We start from the raw sequence: 8,558 nt of genomic DNA, 5'->3' as shown, positions 1-8,558 counted from the left end.
GGAAGACATACAAATGGCAAACAGGTCCATGAAAAACTGCTCAGCATCACTAGTCATCAGAGACATGCAAATCAAAACCACATTGAGATATTATCTCATCCCATTTGGACTGGCCATTATTAGAAAGACTGAGAATAACAAATGCTGGTGAGGATGCAGGGAAAAGGGAGTTCTTCTACATGGCTAGTGGGACTGTAAATTAGCACATCCATTATGGAAAACAGTATGGAGGTTTCTCAAACAACTACAGATAGAGCCACCATATGATCCAGCAACCCAACTACTGAGGATATATCCAAAGAAATGGAAATCATCATGTCAAAGGTACACCTGCACTCTCATATTCATTGCAGCTCTATTTACAATAGCCAAAATATGGAACCAAACTGTGTCCATCGACAGACAACTGGATAAAGAAAATGTGGTATATATACACAATGGAATACTACTTAGCCATAAAAAAAAGAATGAAATTCTGCCATTTGCAATAACGTGGATGAATCTGGAGAAAATTGTGTTAAGTGAAATACACCAGACAAAGAAACAGAAATACCTCATGTTCTCACTTATAACTGGCTGCTAGGAAAGAAGGAAGGGAGGGAGGGAGGGAGGGAGGGGGGAAGAGATGGAAGGAGGAAGGAAGGAATGAAGGAAAGAAAGAAAAGACCACAATAACATGTTGAACTTTCAAGAGAGAACAAACCTAAAGATACTAGAGATGGGGGGAGGGAGGGAGGAGGTTTGGGAAGTGATAGGCTAGGTAAAAGAAGTAAAGAAATATCACGATTTATAATAATGAATATGCTAATAGTAGACAAAAAATTAATTTAAAAAAAAACCTCTGAGGCTCAGGGAGGTAATATGGCTTGCCACCCATCACAGAGCCAGGGCAATACAAAGGTGGGTTGTAAAGTGTGACACCAGAATTTGTATTTATTCCCCACTCTCTGCCTTGCTGTAAATGACAAGCCAAGGCCGTGCTGTGTGGATACTATTTTTGTTATTGTTTTTTTTTTTCCTTTTTGTCTTTTTTCGTGTCCGGCAACGGATCACAACCCTCAGTGTTGCGCCCGTACTGGACCGGGACCGGCAACGGGATCGCAACCCTCGGTGTTGCCCCCACACCTCGCTCAGCCAGTGAGCGGGAACCGGTCTGTATGTGGGATCCGAACCCTCGGCGGGAGCGCCACCGCACTCCCAAGCGGCCGGGCCGGCCCCTTTGTTATTGTTTTGAATGAACATTTTATTGAAGTGTAATAGAAATACATAAAACTGCACTAATCATATGTGTACAGCATGAGAAATTTTAACCAAGTAAATACAACCATGTAACGAGTATCTAGATAAAGAAAATCATATTACCATAGGCTATGGAGTTTTGACTTAACATGATAGTATCTTTATCTGTATTGAAGAAACACTTCCCCTTGTGGCTTTTATTCATGCACACACTATTCCTGGAAAGTCATGAGCTACTGTGTCATAACTTGCCTGGAAAATGAGCTAGGTAGTGAATGATAACTTCTTTTTGGGGAACACGTAGGCCCCTTCAAGTCAAAGGTTACTTTTATTAAGCAACAGCACTAGGGTCATGTCTTAGGATCACTGGACCTGGGACAAATCTGGTTGCCTCTGATTCCCAAGCAGCAAAAAGAGAAGCAGCAGTGAGACTTCTGCATCTAGTTTTAAACATAATCTAAAATTAACATACTCGTTTGATGTATTTTTACACTTGTAACCTGAAAAGTTAATGTAGTTAGATATAGAACCCTGGAAAAGATGAGCAGGGGTGGAGATACAGAGAGAAGAAGGACCGAATGGTACAACTAACTGCTGCTGCGTGGCCTCCATTCAAGTCTAGGTTTGGCTGCTTATTCATTATTTTTGACACAATCACTTCTGCTTTCTGAGCCTCTTGTTCCTTGCCTTTAAAATGGTCATATTATTGCAGTATTGTCCTTAAAAAGTGATTATCAGTCCTTATTAAGAATCCAAATCACTTGCAGCCTTTAGATTTTGTTTTATTGATTTTGGGATGGTTTGTTTTATATGTAATCATTAGAGATACATAAGCCCTATGGTGACCAGTGGGTTGGCAGTAGAGTGTGAGATGAAACGCCTCACTCCAGAGGTGACTCTTAAAACTGAAATTTGGTATGGAGAATGACTGGACTTGCTGATTCCTCAGTTATCTTCCAGGTCAACCTTTCTAAGATTGTATATTAGTTCAAACATAAATTTGGAAAAGTTCACAAACTGTCCCTTAATTTGACTCCAAAATAAATCACATAAAAAACTATACATTTAAAATATATTTATCAGAGGGCATAATTCCACAATTTTATCACAAGAGATAATTACATTTAAAATATATTTGGTAGGATGTGCACATATGTTGTTATTGAGTGTCACCTAACATACGCAGGAAGAACAATTAAGAGATAGACTGTGTTGTATATACTTATTAATGTCAAATGAACTATAATATTCTTTGCTTATTTAAGACCTGCTTTGATATTAAGATAGGTTATCACATGAACATTAAGATTAACATAATTCAGAGGTTAAAACAATTAGTAAATGTAAAATTCTGTATTCTGTTGCCCAGGAAATGAAAAGTAAACTTAAAAAGATAAATTTCTAGTATGAAAACTATGATAACTATACACACTCACATTCATACTGTGAAATCCAAGATGACTTCCAGCTGGAAAGGAAGGGAAGATTTTATGGAGACGGTATTTGAGATCAGTACTGAGACAGGTAGGATTTGTCAAGCAGAGAGGAAGGTAGGAGGCACTTAGACAAAACCACAGGGACAGAGGCACAGTGGTATGAAGAAGCTCATGTAGTAGAACCAGCAGGGACAGAGGCACAGTAAGGAGACAGGAAATGGTCCGGATTTCTTCACTGAATCTCTGTCCCAAGAGTAGGTAGAGATAGGTAGAAAAAGCTGGTGAGAGAGTAGACATGAGGGGCTTGGTGAAGTTGAGACTTTGTATTCTGAAACCATGGGAAGCCTTTGAAAGCTAATGAGTAAAGAAGAGTTGCTTAAGGTCAAACAGGTAATAAGAATTAGAAGAGTTGGACCGGAGTTTAGTGTCTGAAGCCTAAAGATCTTTTTACTGCTCCCAGCTACCCAAATGTGGCCCATAGGGTCATAAAAGAGTACCCATAGCAAATACACCACACTTAAAGATCCCCAGACTTTTCTATAATAGCCTAAGTGTTTGGAAGTGGGGTTCTTGAGAAATGGAAGGCAGGAATGACATTTATAATGAGCTTTCCCCTGGTGGCTTCAAGTCCTACTCCAGGGTAGAGGTCAACAGTTACTTATCCATGCAGAGCAGCAGCATGCGGTAGGTTGGCACCAGGAAGCACAGAAGGAGATTGCATTAGAAACTGCAAAGGGAATTTTAAACAAACCGAATGCAATTACCCACCTTGGAATTTGGCCAAGGTCTCAAGATTTAACATCACCACTCATTCTGGTCCTTATAGAGAGCCTCTGTGGTCAGGGACCTTAATTTTATTGTTCTTGTAAAATTCATGCGATGGCTTTTCTTACCCCTCCCCCAACCCAGAACAGAACCCTTTACTTTCTTTTTTTTTTCTTTTGGCCACGGTGTTTCCACTATGGCTTTGATTGCTGCTGCTGATACCAAGTCACTTTCATTGCTCCTGAAGGCCATTTTATTTATTGGTGCTATGTTTCCAAAAGATGCATTTCTCTCTACCAATATGTTCAGCTGGCCACGTAATAGCAGAGGCTGACATTTTGGTGACCACTCAGGAGAGCAGCAGATTGTGTAAATTCCACAGCTCTGGCATGTCAATTGTGAGGAACCTTGAAAATAATTGTACAGGTTGACCTTGTTTTGTAAAAAGGATCATGGAAAATATAGCAGGAGGAAGAAATCTACCTCAAAAGTCAGAAAGATTTAATTAACTATTATGCACACACACACATAGCTTTTTAACAATGAAAACTAAAACATAACTAAAATTAAAAATATGCAGAGAGACTATATTGCAGGATATGTGAAAACTGATAAGACAAATATTCAAATTCTAATAGTTAATTAGGCAAATATTTAATCAAACTATGAATAAATAAGGGAAGGTAGACAGGCCAAAAACATATGGCACAGTATTCCACTTTACAACTTTGCTGCTAATCAAAGAACTGTAAGTGTAGACAATAAGAAACATTTTTACATGTTATTAAAAACAAAACTTAAAACTAATCTTACTAATAAAATTTTGGTATTACTGGTACACTGTTACATCTCCATGATGCTTAAATTAATAGACAGTACTCTTTTAAGAAACAATTTGACAATTAAGGGAAGATCTTAAAAATGTTATATTCTTCAAGCCAGTAATTTTAGTTCTAAAAATTTACCTAAACAAATAATTTGAATAAAGAGAAAAAATGCATCCACAAAGATATTCATTGCAAAAACCAGTGGTAACCCAGAGCTAATAACCAGAATATATAAAGAACTTTCACAACTCAAACACAAAAATACAAATAACCTGATAAAATAAGGGACAAAGGACTTAAATGGACATTTCTTCAGAGAAGATAATTCCAATGGCCAATAAATACATGAAAAGATGTTCAATATCATAAATATTAAGGCAAATGTAAATCAAAACCATAACAAGGTACCACCTCACACCCATTGGGATGTCTAATATTTTTTTTAAAGGGAGAAAATGACAAATGTAATCACCAATGTGCAGAGATTGTAACTTTCATGCAGTGTTAGCGGTGTCTAAAATGATGTAGCCTCTATGGAAAAGAGAATGATGATTTCTCAAAAAATTAAAAACAGAATTATTATATGACCCACCAGTTTCAGTTCTTGCTAAATACTCAAAAAAATTGAAAGCAGGGTCTCAATGAGATGTTTGTACACCCATGTTCATAGCAGAATTATTCACAATTGCCATAAGTGAAAGAAACCCAGTGTCCATTGACAGATGAATGAATAAACAAAATGTTGTGTATACACACAAATGAATATTATTCAGCTTTAAAAAGGAAGGAAATTCTTACACATGCTTCAACATGCATGAACCTTGAGAATATTATGCTAAGTGAAATAAACCAGTAACAACAATAACAAAAAGTTGCCACAATTAAAAAAAAAGGTAATCTGACTTTGCTAGAAAGTAGGAAAAGTACTTAGTCAATTTGGACTGTCATGTGATAGAGTGCTTAGGGCCTTCAGAAATCATAATTACAAAGAATCTGAAGTGGGAGTGACATCATCAATATGGCAATGCTCCCTTCCATGACCAATCAACTTACAACTATTAAAACACAAAAATTGCTATTCTGAGATGACTGGAGCTTGAGGGAAGAAGGAGAGAGACCCACAGAATACATGAAGGCAAGGTGTGAAAGCCAGGGCAAGAGGGAAAAGGGACGGTTCTGACCATTCCAAGCTCCGGCCACTTCTGGGGCTGGCCATGGTATAAGGCAAGGAGCAGCTGCTAGCACATGGAGCAGCTACCAAGAAATAGCAGAGGTGTAGCAACGCCCTTTGGGTGAAGCTACTTGGAGTCTGCAGGAGAGAAGCATCCTTCAGAGTACACCATCCCATCTCCCAGGCCAGCAAAGCCACTGGGCAATCCTCCCCTGAATCCACATAGAAGCGAGGGGCTGCAGCTGATGGAAGAAACCACCTATAGTTTGGTGAATCTTCACAAGGGACTCAGGCACAGCCTGCCCAATGGAAAACATTTGCAGTGAAAGGGGAAGGCTGACTCACCAGCGGAGCATTGGAGCACAGCATAGGCAGCTGATCTGCCATCCAGTGGGCATGGGTGCTACTCGGTGGAGACTAGTCAGGGCAGTAGAACTGCAGGGGGCACAGTTTATGAAAAAGACTCAGTCCTGGGCCAGAATTTCCACACAGCGCTGTTGTGTCTGTGGTGACTTCACAAGACCCAAAAGTAACTGGAAGGCTGACAATTAAAATGTGATTTGCACAAAAAGTTTTCCCTAGTCGGAGAAACAGCAGCAAAGCATCAATTTAACTCAAGCACAGAGCTCAAGTCCCAGTCTCCACAGGAAGTTACCCCTAATTTGGAAATTAACCACAGGACAGCAAATTAGTTCCAGTAGAGTTTAAGTGGTGATGGTAACTAATAATCCACCACAGAATGGGAAACACACACACACACACACACACACACACACGCACACGCACACACACACTCACCCCAGAGACAAAGCTCTGATATTAACCAGTAAAGGTCTAATGCCACTGAAGAACATCTATAAAATCTAGAAGAGGTAGCAGTCTCTTCAAATGCCCGGGCATCAATGTGAAGATACAAAGATCTACAAAGAACAGAGAAATATGACAACAGCAAAGGAAACAAACAAAACACCAGCAATGGACACAGAAGAACAGTAGATTTATGAAATGTCTGACAGAGAATTCAGAATAAACCTCTTAAGAATGTTCAGGTAGTCACAAGAAAATGCAGACAGAAAATTACATGATATCTGGAAAACAAGAAACTTGACGAAAGAATAGAATTGATTAAGAAAAATCAAAACAGAAATTCTAGAAATAAAGAATACATTTTCTAAACTAGAAAACTTGATAGAAAGCTCCAACAGCAGACTTGATCAAACACAGGAGAGAACGAGTGAGTTCAAAAACAGAACATACAAAAATATCCAATCGAAAGAGCAGAAAGAAAAAAGAATAAGAAAAAAATCAATCAGAAATGCAGCAATTACAGGACTCCCTCAAGAGAAATAACTTCCCCAATAATTCATGTACCAGAAAGCAACTAAAAAGAAAACGACTTAGAAAGGATGTCCAAGGAAATAATGACGGAAAATTTCCCAAGTATGGAGAAAGATGACAGCATCCAGGCACAGGAAGCTCAGAGGCCACCAATCAAATTCAATTCAAAATGGAACACACCAAAGCATATGACAGTCAAATCATTAAAAACCAAGGACTAAGAAAGAATACCAAAAGCAGCAAGAAAAAAGAAACGTGACATTCAACTAAGCCCCAATACATCTCACAGCAGATTTCTCAGTAGAAACCCTATAGGCCAGAAGAGGATGGGATGATATATTCAAAGTACAGAAGGAAAAAGACTGTCAGCCAAGAATTCTGTATTCAGAAAAACTAACCTTCAAATATAAAGGAGAAATAAGGTCTTTCCCAGACAAACAAATGCCAAGGGGATTTATTAATACTGGACCTGCCTATGAGAAATACTAAAGGGACCTAGCTACCCTATTACTGGGTATATACCCAAAGGAAATGAAATCAATATGTCAAAAAGACACCTGCACTCGCATGTTCATTCACAATAGCCAAGAGATGGAATTAACCTAAGTGTCCATCAGTGGATGAATGGATTAAAGAAACGTGGTATATATACATAATGGAATACTATTGAGCTATAAAAAGAAAATTAAATCCTATCATTTGCAGCAACATGGTTGGAACTGGAAACCATCATGTTAAGTGAATTAAGTCAGACACAGAAGGACAAATAACATATGATATCACTCACATGTGGAATCTAAAATAAAGGGGGGGGAGGGGTTCTTATAGAAGTAGTAATGGTTACCAGAGGCCAGGAAGGAATTGGGGGAGGTGAAGGCAGGAAGAGAGGTGGTGGGCTAACTGGTACAAAACTTTATGCTATCTACCCTAAGTGAATCATTGTGTGGTATATGCACATATTGAAATGACAGGCTGTACCCCACAAATATGTACAAGTAAATGTTAAATTTTTTAAAAAATAAATTATAATTACACATAGCATAAACTATCTTATATTTAAATTTTAAAATACAAAATTCAAGATATTCATATTTATAACCATGTTGCCGAATTTAAAAATAAAAAGAAGTGAAATGTTAACATGGTAGGACTGTATGTAAACTTTGATGTTTTATTACCATAATGTTATTTGTGAAAGAAATAAAATCCACACTACTCCTCCAAAAATGGGGTTTGGATATCTTTTCTCTTGTGGGAAAGGATTAAAGCAAATGTTCTTCCTTCCCATAGAAAAGTGTACAAATAGGTATTTTGTTAGATATTTGGAAAGAAAAATCAAAACATGGTGTAGAGCTAGGGCTGGGTCCTGCAGCTGACAGACCTCTCAAGCCTGTTGTCTAGACTGGGTCACAAACCCTCCACACGCAGTACTATGAGCTAGGTAACCAAAAGAAATGTCCTTGGAGCCTTGGTTGAAGAAGAAGTAGTCTTTATTCAGCACACACACATCTGAGAGCTAGGCAGTCCAAAGAGAAACTCAAAAACTCAACTGCTTCTGGCAAAGTCCAAAGAAAAACTGAGCAGCTGCCAGCAAAGTAAACATGCTCTCTTTTTTAGATGCAAGCTCTCTGATGACCAGCAGTTCAGGGCCGCTGCTCCACACACTCTCTAACACACAAGAGTAGCAACAAAACTAAAAGAAATACATTGGCTCACATGTGCACTAAGCCCACCCCCCCACACACAATTTGTTTACAAAGAATGTGCTGCACCACACCCAAC

The sequence above is a fragment of the Galeopterus variegatus genome, unplaced genomic scaffold (genome assembly GCF_000696425.1).
Source record: "Galeopterus variegatus unplaced genomic scaffold, G_variegatus-3.0.2 Scaffold3051, whole genome shotgun sequence".
NCBI lineage: Eukaryota > Metazoa > Chordata > Mammalia > Dermoptera > Cynocephalidae > Galeopterus > Galeopterus variegatus.
The sequence above is the reverse complement of the archived record's forward strand: the minus strand, read 5'-3'. Positions refer to the sequence as shown.